The 15,682-nt window shown below is 46.7% G+C and overlaps 1 protein-coding gene across 1 annotated transcript in view; it reads left to right on the top strand.

The window, feature by feature from the left end:
- Positions 1 to 4,924: 4,924 nt before the first annotated feature.
- The window catches only part of TAF12 (TATA-box binding protein associated factor 12), a 39,184-nt gene continuing 28,426 nt past the window's right edge, over positions 4,925 to 15,682 (top strand). Inside the window, exon 1 of the mRNA XM_026457195.1 lies at positions 4,925 to 5,086. The gene's annotated coding sequence lies outside the window, so the exon portion shown is untranslated. The remainder of the gene's footprint in view (positions 5,087 to 15,682) is intronic.

Here is a 15,682-nt window from a genome sequence, read left to right on the forward strand (position 1 = left end):
GAGTAGCTGGGACTACAAGCACCCGCCACCGTGCCCGGCAATTTTTTTGTATTTTTAGTAGAGGCGGGGTTTCACCGTGTTAGCCAGAATGGTCTCGATCTCCTGACCTTGTGATCCGCCCGCTTCTGCCTCCGAAAGTGCTGGGATTATAGGCGTGAGCCACCGTTCCCGACTTGTTCCCATTTTTTTTTTAATGGATAATGATGGACAGGTGCTGTGGGTCATGCCTGTAATCCCAACACGTTGAGAGCTCAGGAGTTTGAGACCACTCTGGGCAACATATAGAGACCTCGTCTATACCCCAAAATAAAAAATTAACTGAGCATCGTGGCATGGGCCTGTGGTCCCAGCTACCCCAGAGGCTGGGGCAGAAGGATTGCTTGAGCCAGGGAAGTCAAGGCTACAGTGAGCCATAATCATGCCACTGCACTCCAGCCTAGGTGACAGATGAAGACCTTGTCTCAAAAAAATAAAACCAATATGTGACAATTGTAAAGAAATTGAAACAGCACAGAAATGATATAAAATCTGAAAATGCTTCCTCCAAACTGTTAATAGTTTAGTGTTTATCTTGCCAGACTGCTTTCTATGTATGTATGCATTGTATACATATAAATAAATGTTTTCAGGCCAGCCACGGTGGCTCATGCTTGTAATCCCAGCACTTTTGGAGGCTGAGGCAGGTGGATCACCTGAGGTCAGGAGTCTGAGACCAGCCTGGCCAACATGGTGAAACCCTGTCTCTATTAAAAATACAAAAAATTGGCTGGGCGTGGTGGCGGGTGCCTGTAATCCCAGCTACTAGGGAGGCTGAGGCAGGAGAATCGCTTGAACCCAGGAGGCAGAGGTTGCAGTGAGCCGAAACCGTGCCATTGCACTCCAGCTTGGGCAACAAGAGCGAACTCCATCTCAAAAAAAAAAAAATAATAAATAGCCGGGCGCGGCGGCTCAAGCCTGTAATCCCAGCATTTTGGGAGGCTGAGATGGGCGGATCATGAGGTCAGGAGATCGAGACCATCCTGGCTAACATGGTGAACCCCTGTCTCTACTAAAAAAAAAATACAAAAAAAAAAAAAAAAACACTAGCCAGCGCCTCTAGCCCCAGCTACTCGGGAGGCTGAGGCAGGAGAATGGCATGAACCCGGGAGGCGGAGCTTGCAGTGAGCTGAGATCCCACCACTGCACTCCAGCCTGGGCCACAGAGCAAGACTCCGTCTCAAAAAAATAAAATAATAATAATACATAATAAAATAAAATAAAATGTTTTCAACAAAAAATATAGACTGTTAGGTATTTTACTTTCTTTAATATATTTTAATAATACATGGAGATCCCTGCTCTTTACGAAGTAGAAGTCACAAGAGAAGGGAGATACATAAACAGGTCTTACATTGTAATAGGAAGCAGATGTGTTGTATAAACTTGTGAGAGGCCCAGAGATGGTGCTGTCAATTGCTCTTCCTATCATCCACCGGTGTTATCTCTCTCTTTTCTTTTCTTTCTTTCTTTTTTTTTTTTGAGACAGTGTGTTGCTCTGTCATCCAGGCTGGAATGCAGTGGTGCAATCATGGCTCACTGCGGCCTGGAACTCCTAGGCTCACGCAGATCCTCCTGCCTGTCAGTCTGCTGAGTGGCCGGGACTACAGGTCCACACCACCATGCTGAGGCTAATTTTTTTTTTTTTTTTTTTTAGAGACAGTGTCTCCCTATCTTGCCCAGGCTGGTCAAACTCCTGGGCTCAAGCAGTCTTCCTGCCTGGGCCTCCCAAAGTGTTGGGATTACAAGTGTAAGCCACCACATCTTGCCTTATCTCTTTTTTTTTTTTTCCCAGACTGTTGCCCAGGCTGGAGTGCAGTGCATGATCTTGGCTCACTTCAATCTCTGCCACCCAGGTTCAAGCGATTCTCATGCCTCAGCCTCCTGAGTAGCTGGGACTACAGGCATGCGCCACTACGCCCCGCCAATTTAAAAAAATTTTTTTTTTTTTTTTTGAGGCGGAGTCTTGCTCTGTCGCCCGGACTGGAGTGCAGTGGCCGGATCTCAGCTCACCGCAAGCTCCGCCTCCCGGGTTTACACCATTCTCCTGCCTCAGCCTCCCGAGTAGCTGAGACTACAGGCGCCCGCCACCTCGCCCAGCTAGTTTTTGTATTTTTAGTAGAGACGGGGTTTCAACGTGTTAGCCAGGATGGCCTCGATCTCCTGACCTCATGATCCGCCCGTCTCGGCCTCCCAAAGTGCTGGGATTACAGGCTTGAGCCACCGCGCCCGGCCTAAAAATATTTTTAGTCGCTTTCGCCCTGTTGGCCATACTGGTCTCGAACTCCTGACCTCAAGTGATCCACCTGCCTCGGCCTCCCAAAATACTGGGATTACAGGCGTGAGCCCCAGTGCCTGGCCTGGTCTTATCTGTTTTGTTTGTTTGTTGTTGTTGTTTTGTTTGAGATGGAGTCTTGCTCCCTTGGCGCAGGCTGGAGTACAGTGGTACAATCTCAGCTCACTGCAACCTCCACCTGCCGGATTCAAGTGATTCTCCTTCCTCAGCCTCCTGAGTAGCTGGGGTTACAGGTGTGTGCCACCAAGCCCAGCTAATTTTTGTATTTTCAGTAGAGACGGGGTTTCACTATTTTCGCCAGGATGGTCTTGATCTCCTGACCTCATGATCCTCCTGCCTTGGCCTCCCAAAGTGCTGGGATTACAGGTGTGAGCCAGGGTGCCCAGCCCTTATCTCTTAAAAAAAGGAAAAGAAAAATCATCTACTTGGGAAGCTGAGGTGGAGGAGGATCGCTTGAACACAGGAGTTTGAGGCTGTAGTGAACTATGATTGCGCCACTGCACTCCAGCCCAGGTGACAGAGTGAGACTCTGTATCATTTAACAATCACCATATGGCCTGGAGCAGTGACTCAAGCCTGTAATCCCAGCACTTTGGGAGGCCGAGACGGGCGGATCATGAGGTCAGGAGATCGAGACCATCCTGGCTAACACGGTGAAACTCCGTTGGTGTTGGGTGTGGTGGCGGGCGCCTGTAGTCCCAGCTACTTGGGAGGCTGAGGCAGGAGAATGGCGTAAACCCGGGAGGCGGAGCTTGCAGTGAGCTGAGATCCGGCCACTGCACTCTAGCCTGGGCGACAGAGCGAGACTCCGTCTCAAAAAAAAAAAAAAAAAAAAAATCACCATAATTTCACTGTTCTTCCAACACCTTCCCATTGCATACTGAATATAATCTCAAGTCCCCATCATAGTCTAGTCTAAAAGGTCCAGACTATAACAAACCCCTGCCTACCTCTCCAAACTCATTGTCTTTCCCGGTTACCAAAGCTCCAGCCACCTTGGCCATCTTGGTCCTTGAGGAAGTGTTTTCCTTACTGATGACCATGGCTCAGGCCATCAGACAGCTAGATAAGTCTGGCTTATGCCAGTATTCTCTTCTATCGCCTTTTTGTGCAGTTGCTAATGGTCTGTTTCCCACTCTAGGTTGCAGACTTTCTAAGGACAAGGATAGCCACCAGTTATGTACTCAGCACATAGCAAAAGGTTTGTCACACAATGAGACTCAATAAACACTTGTTGAATGAACATATATACATTCAACCTGGATCTTAAAAAAGATGTATAGGCATTCAACAACAAAAAGTGGTATGCCAGACCCTCAAAAGAATGGAGAGCAGTGGGAAGGAAATAAGGCTAGGAATACAGCTCGGAGCCCAATGTTCATGAGGACTTGAATCTGAGAATTTGGATTGAGTGGCAGTGTAGAGGGTGGATTGGCAACGTGGTAGGATGAGGATTAGGAAGATATAAAGACAGGGCAGGATGCTGCACCAATCTGGGCACTTTTCCTAATTTCTGCTGGTAGATACTGTGGCTCACTCTGGCCTGTCACAGCTCTTTCTACATTTTTTTGGTGTGTTTGTGGGTTCTTCTCCATTTTACTGTGAACCTTACAGATGCTGGAACTGGGTCTTACTTGCATACCTAACATTCCAGCACACAGTAAAAAATAACAGCAGTTCTCTCTCCTTTTTTTGAGACAGAGTCTCGCTCTGTCACCCAGGCTGGAGTGCAGTGGCGCGATCTGGGCTCACTGCAACCTCCGCCCCTCCAGGTTTAAGCAGTTCTCTGCCTCAGCCTCCGGAGTAGCTGCGATTACAGACGCGTGCCACCAAGCCCGGCTAATTGTTTTGTATTTTTAGTAGAGATGGGGTTTCACCATCTTGGCAAGGCTGGTCTTGAACTCCTGACTTCGTGATCCACCCGCCTAGGCCTCCCAAAGTGCTGGGATTACAGGCGTGAGCCACATAAAAGCAATTCTCACCAAGCATTTGACAGCCGAAAAACTGAAAGCTTTAGAGAATGCTACAGGACAGGCTTTGGCTTAGTAGTGAGGTCTGAGTTCAAGCTGAGGCTCTGCACTTAATAGCTAGAACTTTGCTTAATCTCTCACAAGTCTCCTCTAAATGATTAAATGGCATAACGGAGGTAAGCGGATTAGCACAATTCCTGGCAAACAGTCAGCACTCAATTGTTATTACTGAATTGCCAGTTCACAGGCACAACCAACCGATCTGTCTCATCTCCCGGTTACTGTGTTGCCAACTTCCTCGTTGAGGTTCAACAGGATACCTGTGGGGTAATGTGTCCCAGATGATATCCCGGTCCTGACACCATGACAAAGGCACCAACCAAAAATGGCGACCTCAAAGCCATCCGAGGGCGTCAATTACCCGTCATGCTACCGATGGAAAAATAAGCAGAGTCGGGAAGAAAAGCTAGTGAAGGATTCTTAACGCCGGGGTGGAATACGCAGAGCTCGCTCATGCTGCCACTCAACTACAAGCAGTTAAAAGCGCAAGCTGCAGGCTGTAGCTACACACAGCTCAACATCGCCACCACGCGTCGAAGGGCAGTCTGCGCCTGCGCAAGCGAGGCGCGCGCCCGCCGGCCGGAAGAGCCGCGCGTTTCCGGGTTGGAGGCGGGGAGCGGTGCCGGAAGTAGTCGGGGAGGGCCGCGCAGTCGGACCGGCTGCTGAGACGAACGCTTCTCTGGGGCAGTCTCCGCATATCATGGGGAGATAGACGCTGCTGCCTGTGAGTCTTGGGCCCTGGCAGTTGAGGAACAAGAGCGGGAGGAGGGAGTCAGGACCCAGATCTACAGTAGGTCAGTGTTTGAAGGACCAGGTTGTGGACGAGACGGGGCTGTGAGGATTCAGGCTCTTGGGAAGGGACCGACAGAGGATCAGGCTCGGAGAAGACGCGGCTGTGGGGACCCGGGCTCCAAGACGGGACTTAGGGAACGGGGACGGATCTGAGTTCTCCGGCATCTGAGGGAAAGTGGTCTGAGAGGAGCAGGATTATGAGGACCCGCACTCCTACGAGGAGAGGGTCGGAAAGGAACGGGGTGTGAAGACACGGGCTCTGGAGAGGTAAAAGTGGAGCGGTGAGGACTTGGGCTTCTAAGAGGCAGAAGCGGGACAGTGAAGACCCGGCCTCCTAAGGATTCAGAAACGGGGCAGCGAAGACTTAGGTTCCTGAGGGGCAGAAGCAGACAGAGAAAACCTGAGTTTGGAAGGGAACAGAAGCGGGCAGTGAAGACTGGGGCTTCTTTGGGGACGGGATCCGGGCTTTGAGACTGCGAGTACCTGAGTCTCGGAACAGGGCGGTGAGGACCCAAGCTCCTAAAAGCCTTGGATCTAAGGGACCATGGGTGTGAGATCAGCCTAGAAAGTAAAGGGAAAGGGTTTGGAAAAGATTTAGTGATCCATTTTTTTTCACAGTATTCCCTGAACCCAGAGAGATAAAGGACGTATTCATGGGAAGACAACTTCTCCTTCGCACTGCCTGCTTGGCTCTTGGCAGGCTTTTCTTGTGTTAGATACTCAATCTAGGAAGCCCACATGCAAACATCTTCATTTTCTGCTTCATTCTTGGGAATCAGATGTGAAGTTGAAAACAGTTGGAACTCAGTTATATACTTGATAAGTGCTTTAAATCCCATTCCACTCAACCCTGAATGAGCACAGATCTCTGCATCTCAAGTAAAAGAATGTCAGTGATGGAAGAGTCCCAAAAGATCATCTTTTAAAAACTCCTATTTTACATTTAAGGAGGCTAAGTTTCAAAGAGGTTTAGGATTACAGTGAGGCAATGGTTAGTTAGATCATAATTTTATTACAGTACCCTTCTGTGCGTAACAAATGAGATGCTTGGTTAATGTTTCTTAAATGCTTCCAGAATCTTTGCTTTATCTTCAAACTCAGGAGGGAATTTCTTTTTTTTTGAGACAAGTTCTCTCTCTGTTGCCCAGGCTGAAGTGCAGTGGCTCAGTCTTGGCACCGTGCACGTCAACCTCCTAGGCTCAAGCAATCTTCCACCCTATATATACCTCCTGAGTAGCTGGAACTACAGGCATGTGCCTCCACGCCCTGCTAATTTTTAAATTTTTTGTAGAAACAGAGTCTCACTATATTGCCCAGGCTGGTCTCAAACTCCTAGGCTCAAGTGATCCTCCCACCTTGGCCTCCCAGAGTGCTGGGATTGCAGGCATGAGTCACTTACCCCCGCTTCCAGTTTTTTTTTTTTTGAGACAGAGTCACCCAGGCTGGCGTGCAGTGGCATGATCTCGGCTCACTGCAATTTCTGCTTCCCCGGTTCAAACGATTCTCCTGTCTCAGCCTCTCAAGTAGCTGGAATTACAGGTGTGTGCTACGATATCCAGCTAATTTTTGTATTTTTAGTAGAGACAGGGTTTTACCATGTTGGCCAGGCTGGTTTCGAACTCCTGACCTAAAGTGATCTGCCCACCTCAGCCTCCCGAAGTGCTGGGATTATAGACATGAGCCACCACGCCTGGCCCAGTTTTTATTTCCAGTAAAAACTGGAAATTTTTACAGTTTCTGATACTTTGAGTGTTGTTACTGCATTGACATTGATACAGTAAATGTCACTTAATAATAAGGAAATCTTTATTTTTATTTTTATATTTTTGAGACAGGGTCTTGTTCTGTTGCCCATATTGGAGTGCAGTAGCATCAGCATAGCTCACTGCAACCTATATTCTTGGGCTCAAGCACTCCTCCTGCCTCAGCCTCCTGGGTAGCTGGGACTACAGGTATGAGCCACTACACCCAGCTAATTTTTAAGTTTTTTTTTTAGAGACGGTGTTTGGCTGTGTTGCCTAGGCTGGTGTTGAATTCTTGTCCTCAAGTGATTCTCCCACCTTGACATCCCAAAATGTTGGGATTATACGCATGAGCCACTGCACCTGGCTGGAACCTTTAAATAAAGCTCAGTGTTCTTTTCTTTCTCTTTCTTTCTCCTTTCTTTTCTTTCTTTTCTTTCTTTTCTTTCTTTTCTTTCTTTTCTTTCTTTTCTTTCTTTTCTTTCTTTTCTTTCTTTCTTTCTTTCTTTCTTTCTTTCTTTCTTTCTTTCTTTCTTTCTTCCTTTCCTTTCCTTTCCTTTCCTTTCTTTCTTCCTTCTTTCTTTCTTTCTTTCTCTTCTTTCTTTCGCTGTTTGGAAAGCCATAAATAAGTGTGTCCTGCATTTTTAGTGCGAACATTTACTAGGGATGGCTGCTTTTGGATAAGGATTGTGGGGAGACTTGCACCAGTCACTTACTTCAATATTAATATCTTTTTCTGAAACCTACTCAGACTAACCAGGCACAGCTTATGTACTTTCGAGTATTCTATGATTTAATTATCACAGTCCCACAAGTTAGATATTGTCAGTCTCGTTGTACAGATAATGAAATAGGTTTAGAGAGGTTAAATGCTTTGCCTGAAATCACACAGTACCGAGTGACCCAACCCCAGTTACGTGTGCCTCTAAAACTTTTTTCTACTCTTCTAAGTGGATTCCTCTGTCTCAGTTTGTCCATCAGCAAAATAGAAGTAATCGTTATACAAAACATATAATTGAATAAAAGCATCCCCTCCTTCTTAAGGCTCCTCTAAATGTCAAGCACTATAACTTATTAGGGTACTTACGTATTGTGGCATTTGAGGAGAACTAAATTCTGTTTTCACAGAAGCATGGATTATTTAAGATAGAAAAATGGGAACTTTGTAGAGCTTTTACTTGCAATGTAGAAAGACATATTTAATTTTAGATTTAGGAGGCCAAGAAAGACTAATTTGGACTGGGCATAATGGCTCATGCCTATAATCCCAGCACTTTAGGAGGCCAAGGTGGGCGGGTCACCTGAGGTCAGGAGTTCGAGACCAGCCAGGCCAACATGGCAAAACCCCATCTCTACTAAAAATACAAAAATTAGCTGGGCATAGTGGTGCATCCCCGTGGTCCCAGCTACTCTGGAGGCTGGGGTGGGAGAGAATCACTTGAACCCTAGAGGTGGAGGTTCCAGTGAGCCGAGATTATGTCACTGTACTCCAGCCTGGACGACAGAATGAGAGTCTGTCTAAAAAGAAAAAAAAAGTAATTTGAAAAACAAGGGCTTAAATTTGATTAACTTTCCAGTTAATTATATCATGAATTAGATGTTTGGGGGAATTGGGCTTAGTTAAAACTACTATTTTTGGCTGGGCGCGGTGGCTCAAGCCTGTAATCCCAGCACTTTGGGAGGCCGAGACGGGCGGATCACGAGGTCAGGAGATCAAGACCATCCTGGCGAACAGGGTGAAACCCCGTCTCTACTAAAAAATACAAAAAACTAGCCGGGCGAGGTGGCGGGCACCTGTAGTCCCAGCTACTCGGGAGGCTGAGACAGGAGAATGGCGTAAACCCAGGAGGCGGAGCTTGCAGTGAGCTGAGATCCGGCCACTGCACTCCAGCCTGGGCGACAGAGCGAGACTCCGTCTCCAAAAAAAAAAAAAAAAAAAAACTACTATTTTTTTCCCCAGAGTCTGTACTATTTGCAAGCGCCTGTTATATATAAATGATCAAAACTTACTTATACCAACTTATGAGGGAAAGCATACCCATGCCCATGTCACCACTTCAAAGTACTTGATGGTTTAATTAATGGTAATTTATTCCTGAGTTAACATCCTTCCCTATACTTGCAGAATGTACTTTATTTCATTTGTGGCTCTAGCATTGACTTATTATAATAGGACTTCAAAATACCCGATCAGAAAATCATTGCATTATAATCAGAGCCGACAGGAACAAAGGACAAAAGGACATACTACCTTTTTTTTTTTTTTCTGTGAGATGCAGTTTCGCTCTTTCATTCTTGTTGCCCAGGCTGGAGAGCAGTGGTGCGATCTTGGCTCACTCCAACCTCCGCCTCCTAGGTTCAAGCAATTCTCCTGCCTCAGCCTCCTGTGTAGCTGGAATTACAGGCACACACCACTATGCCTGGCTAATTTTTGTATTTTTAGTAGAGATGGGTTTCACCATATTGGCCAGGCTTGTCTCAAACTCCTGACCTCAGATGATCTGCCTGCCTTGGCCTCCCAGAGTGCTGAGATTACAGGCAGGAACCACTGCGCCTGGCCCAGGACATAGCACCTTTTTTAAAAAATTGATAGAAATAGGGGCTGGGCCTGGTGGCTCATGCCTGTAATCCCAGCACTTTGGGAGGTTGAGGCAGGCAGATCACTTGAGGTCAGGAGTTCAAGACCAGCCTGGCCAATGTGGTGAAGCCCCATCTCTGCTAAAAATACAAAAATTATCTAGGCGCAGTGGCAGGCGCCTGTAATCCCAGCTACTCTGGAGGCTGAGGCAGGAGAACCACTTGAACCGGGGAGGTGGAAGTTGCAGTGGGCCGAGATCACACCACTGCACTCCCGCCTAGGCAACAGAGCAAGACTGTGTCTTAAAAAATTAAAATAGGCCAGGCACAGTGGCATATGCCTGTAATCCCTGTAATCCTAGCACTTTGGGAGGCTGATGTGGGCAGATCACCTGAGGTCAGGAGTTCGAGACCAGCCTGGCCAACATGGTGAAACCCCGTCTCTACTGAAAATACAAAAATTAGCTGGGCATAGTGGCGTGTGCCTGTAGTCCCAGCTACCTGGGAGGCTGAGGCAGGACAATTGCTGGAACCGGGGAAGCAGAGGCTGCAGTGAGCTGAGATCGCACCACTGCACTCCAGCCTGGGTGACAGAGCGAGACTCTGTCTCAAAAAAAAAAAAAAAAAAAATTAGGCTGGGCACGGTGGCTTATGCCTATAATCCCAGCACTTTGGGAGGCCAAGGCAGGCGGATCACCTGAGGTTGGGAGTTCGAGACCAGCCTAACCAACATGGAGAAACCCCATCTCTACTAAAAATACAAAATTAGCCAGGCATGGTGACGCATGCTTGTAATCCCAGCTACTCGGGAGGCTGAGGCACGAGAATCCTTTGAACCCAAGAGGCGGAGGTTGCAGTGAGCTGAGATTGCCCTGTTGCACTCCAGCCTGACTGACAAGAGTGAGACTCTGTCTCAAAAAATAAAATAAAATAAAACTACAATACAATACAATACAATAATTAGCCGGATGTGGTGGCAGATGCCTGTAATCCCAGCTACTCGGGAGGCTGAAGCAGGAGAATCATTTGAACCCAGGAGGTGGACGTTGCAGTGAGCCGAGATCGCACCACTACACTCCAGAGTGAGCGACAGAGAGAGACTCCATCTCCAAAGAAAATAAAACAATTTAAAAAATATAGAAATGGGGTCTCACTACGATTACCCAGGCTGGTCTCAAACTCCTGTCATCAAGTGATCCTCCTGCATCTGCCTCCCAAAGTGCTGGGCTTGACACCTGGCAAAGACATACTACTTTTGATTGGGATTCTTTATGGAAAGCCCCAAAGTATTTTGTAGGCACTATATCAGCAATGTTTACAGGCTGCACTGTGAAACAGGTGTGTTGGAGGCAGACAGACTTTGAAATCTCTATGTATGGACGTAATTTAAGTCAGACAGGGAGGGTAAAGAGGGCAACAACAACAAAAAAAGAAAATATTTTTTCTGGAGATGGAGTCTCGCTCTGTCGCCCAGGCTAGAGTGCAGTGGGGTGATCTTGGCTCACTGCAGCCTCTGCCTCCCGGGTTCAAGCACTTCTCCTACCTCAGCCTCCCCAGTAGCTGGAATTACAGGCATACACAGCCACACCCAGCTAATTAAAAAGAAAATCTTACACTGAATTTTTTTTTTTTTTTTTTTTTTTTTTGAGATGGAGGCTTGTTCTGTCACCCAGGCTGGAATGCAGTGGTGTGATCTTAGCTCACTGCAACCTCCACCTCCCAGGTTCAAGCGACTTTAGAATTTGCCTGGTCCGGCCAAAGGTGGAGGTTGCAGTGAACCAATATCGCGCCACTGCGCTCCAGCCTGAGTGACAGAGTGAGACTCTGTCTCAAACAAAAAGGGAAAAAAGAATTTGCCTGGTCCAACTCCTAATTATGGATGTGGAAACTGACCAAAGATGGCACCCAGCCCTCTTGATTTGGGTTTTCCACAGTACCTCTCATCAACCTCCTGCTGACCACTTGTTGCTACCATTTGTTTTCAGTCCACCATTATTTTGTTAATCTTTGAAGTCATAAAGAAAACTTATATGGTGCCAGCACATATGGATATGTGTGCTGGGTTAGCAGCAGGATGGGTTAAACACTGGTAGTTTTTGAGAGATGGGGTCTTGCTTTATTTTCCAGACTGGAGCATGGTGGCTAGCCACAGGCCTATCACAATGTACTACAGTCTCGCATTCCTAGGCTCAAGCCATTCCATCACCTCAGACCTCATAGTAGCTGGGACTATACGTGTGCGCCACTGCATTTAGCAGTATGTTGATTTTTTTCTCCCCCCCAAGACAGGGTCTTGCTTTGTCACCCACGGTGGAGTACAGTGGTGCCATCACATCTCACTACTGCATCAACCTCCTGGGCTCAAGCAGTCCTCCCGCCTCAACCTCCCAAGTAGCTGGAACCGCAGGTGCATGCCACCACGCCTGGCTAATTTTTTGATTCTTTTTTTTTTGTAGTGATGAGATCTTACTATGTTGCCCAGGCTGGTCTTAAACTCCTAGGCTCAAGTGATCCTCCCACTCAGCCTGCCAAACTGCTAGAATTATAGGTGTGAGCCACCAAGCCCACCCTGTACTTCATTATTAACTTAATTTTTTCAGATGAGAAAATTGAGGCATAAAGAGATTATGTAACTTGCTCAATACAGCTAAAAAGTGGCACAGTTGGTACTTAAACCCAGATACTGCTACCATCATTCATATCCTTGACCACTGTACCATACACTATACTACCTTTTGTTGTTGTTAGAGACGGGATCTTTTTGTGTTGCCCAGGCTGGTCCTCAACTCCTAACCTCAAAAAATCCTCCCATGTTGGCCTCCCAAAGTTCTGGGATTACAGATAGGGGGTCCCACATGTGGCGTATACTGCCTTTTTGATAAATCAAAACCAGCTGGAGCCTCAATTAACCAATCCTAATTGCAAACTGGAAACAAATCTTGCATTTCTGTTGCTCTGGAGTCTCACAGACTGCAAATAATTGATCCTTTTTAGCTTATTTAGGCTGGGAAATATGAGCTCATTTAGATACATTTAGAAGCCACAGAGGAAAGAAACAGCCAGGTAGAAAAACCAGTCATTAAGTGAAGTCATGCACCACAGATGGCTTTTGTGCCATCAGGCCAGTCCTCTTGATTCCAATATTTTGCTTAAATAATAAATTACTAAACATTTCAGAGGTAAACAAAAAACTTTTGAAAGCTACTTGGTCTTCTGTTCCCCTTTCTCTTCACCTTTGTTTTGTTTTTTAAAAAAACAGTTAATGGAATAGATGCACAGAGAATACCGGGGTCTTACAACTGTTGCAAGGTCTCCTTAATTCCTACCCTATGAAAAATTAGATCCTCTCAATACAATAATAGGGTTGCAGCTAGACTTCTGTTTGAAGTACAAGGTTGTTAAAAGGGAAGTAATTAGGGCTTGTCATCCTCAGCCTGTCAACTACAGTTTAAAAGGAGGGAGGATAGATGTGATTTTATTGATTGATTGATTGATTGAGACGGAGTCTTGCTCTGTCGCCCAGGCTGGAGTGCAGTGGCGCGATCTCAGTTCACTGCAGGCTCTGCCTCCTGGGTTCATGCCATTCTCCTGCTTCAGCCTCCCAACTAGCTGGGACTACAGGCACCTGCCACCACACCCGTCTAATTTTTTGTATTTTTTTTCTTTTTTTAGTAGAGATGGGGTTTCACCCTGTTAGCCAGGATGGTCTCGATCTCCTGACCTCGTGATCCACCCGCCTCAGCCTCCTAAAGTGCTGGGATTATAGGTGTGAGCCACTGCGCCCGGCCTACTTATTTATTTTTGAGATGGAGTCTTGCTCTTGTTGCCCAGGCTGGACTGCAATGGCGTGATCTCGGCTCACTGCAACCTCTGCCTCCTGGGTTCAAGCGATTTTCCTGCCTCAGCCTCCCGAGTAGCTGGGATTATAGGCATGCCCCACTATGCCCTGCTAATTTTGTATTTTTAGTAGAAATGGGGTTTCTCCATGTTGGTCGGGCTGGTCTCAAACTCCTGACCTCAGGTGATCTGTCCATCTCAGCCTCCCAAAGTGTTGGGATTACAGGCATGAGCCACTGCACCTGGCCCAGATGAGGTTATTTAAATTGAACTCTAACCCATACAATTGTGTTTTGATAGAATTATTAAATATTTTCAACTACAGATCACTGGGGGATGGACTTTCCATATTTTCTTTGTGAATCACAGCACACAATTTCTACATAGTAGGTAATAGTAAGGGTTAATTATTATTGTTCTCTCAAACTGTCCCACAGTTAATGGCTGTTTTTTGTGGTTTTGTTTTGTTTTGTTTTGTTTTGTTTTTTATATGGAGTCTTTGTCACCCAAGCTGGAGTGCAGTGGTGCGATCTCAGCCTCCCGAGTTCAAGCGATTCTCCTGCCTCATCCTCCTAAGTAGCTGAGATTACAGACGAGTGCCACCACGCCTGGCTAATTTTTTTGTATTTTTAGTAGAGAAGGGGTTTCACCATGTTGGTCAGGATGGTCTCGAACTCCTGACCTTATGATCTGCCCGCCTCGGCCTCCCAAAGTGTGGGGATTACAGGTGTGAGCCACGGTGCCTAGTCAGTTAATGCCTCTTTTTATGTTTTTTATTTTTATTTATTTTTTATTTTTTTGAGACAGACTCTTACTCTGTCACCCAGGCTGGGGTTCAGTGGCACGATCTCGGCTCACTGCAGTCTCCACCTCCTGGGTTCAAGTGATTCTCCTGCCTCAGCCTCCCAAATAGCTGGGATTACAGGCACGCACCACCACACCTGGCTAATTTTTGTATTTTTAGTAGAGATGGGGGTTTCACCCTGTTGGCCAGACTGGTCTCGAACTCCTGACCTCAAGTGATCTGCCCACCTCAGCCTCCCAAAGTGCCGGGATTACAGAGGATGAGCCACTGTACCTGGCCCCGTTTTACTTTTTAAAATTTATTTTTTGGCTGGGCACAGTGGCTCATGCCTGTAATCCCAGCACTTTGGGAGGCTGAGGCAGGAGGATCACTTGAGGTTGGGAGTTCAAGACCAACCTAGCCAACATGGCGAAACGCCATCTCTACTAAAAAACGCAAAAATTAGCCAGGCCTGGTGGCACGTTCCTGTAATCCCAGCTACTCTGGAGGCTGAGGCAGTAGAATTGCTTGAACCCGGGAGGCAGAGGTTACCGTGAGCCAGGGTTGGGCCCCTATACTCTGGCCTGGGCAACAGAGTGAGATTCTATCTCAAAAAAAAATAGGCCGGGCTTGGAGGTGCACGCCCTGTAATCCCAGCACTTTGGGAGGCCGAGGCAGGTGGATCACCTGAGGTCAGGAGTTTGCGACCAGCCTAACATGGTGAAACCCCGTCTGTATTAAATACAAAAAAAAAATAGCTGGGTATGGTGGTGTATGTCTGTAATCTGAGCTACTTGGGAGACTGAGATAGGAGAATTGCTTGTACCTGGGAGGCGGAGGTTGCAGAAATGGTGCCATTGCACTCCAGCTTGGGCAACAAGAGCGGAACTCCGCCAAAAAAAAAATTATTTTTAAATTTATATACAATAAGATTATTATGGGGGTACAGTCATAACTCATAGAATATGACAAATATATACTGTCGTGTAAGCACTACAACACTCAAGATACAGAACAATGTCAGCCCCCACCTCCACAGATTTAATCATGCTGCTCCTTTGTAGTCAAACGCTCCTCTGCCCCAGGCTTCTTAGCAGCCACTGATCTGTTTTCCATCCCTATAACTGTTTTTTTCCAGATTGGCCTATAAATGGAATTATATAGCCATTTGAGCCTTGCCTTTTTCACTTAGTATGATACATTTGAGATTCATCTATGTTGTTGCATGTGTCAGTAGTCTTTTTGTTTTTGTTGTTGAGACAGAGTCTAACTCTGCTGCCCGGGCTGGAGTGCAATGGTGTGATCCCTGCACACTGCAACCTCCGCCTCCAGGGTTGAAGCGGTTCTCCTGCCTCAGCCTCCCAAGTAGCTGGGATTACAGGCACGTGCCACCATGCCCAGCTAATTTTTGTGTTTTTTAGTGGAGACAGGCTTTCACCATGTTGGCCTGGCTGGTCTCCAACTCCTGACCTCAGGTGATCCACCTGCCTTGGCCTCCCAAAGTCCTGGGATTACAGGCATGAGCCACCACACCCAGCCTGTAGTCTTTCCTTTCTATTTCTTTTTTTTTTTTTTTTTTTTTTTTTTT

This window comes from Piliocolobus tephrosceles, chromosome 1 (assembly GCF_002776525.5).
Source record: "Piliocolobus tephrosceles isolate RC106 chromosome 1, ASM277652v3, whole genome shotgun sequence".
NCBI classification, from domain to species: domain Eukaryota; kingdom Metazoa; phylum Chordata; class Mammalia; order Primates; family Cercopithecidae; genus Piliocolobus; species Piliocolobus tephrosceles.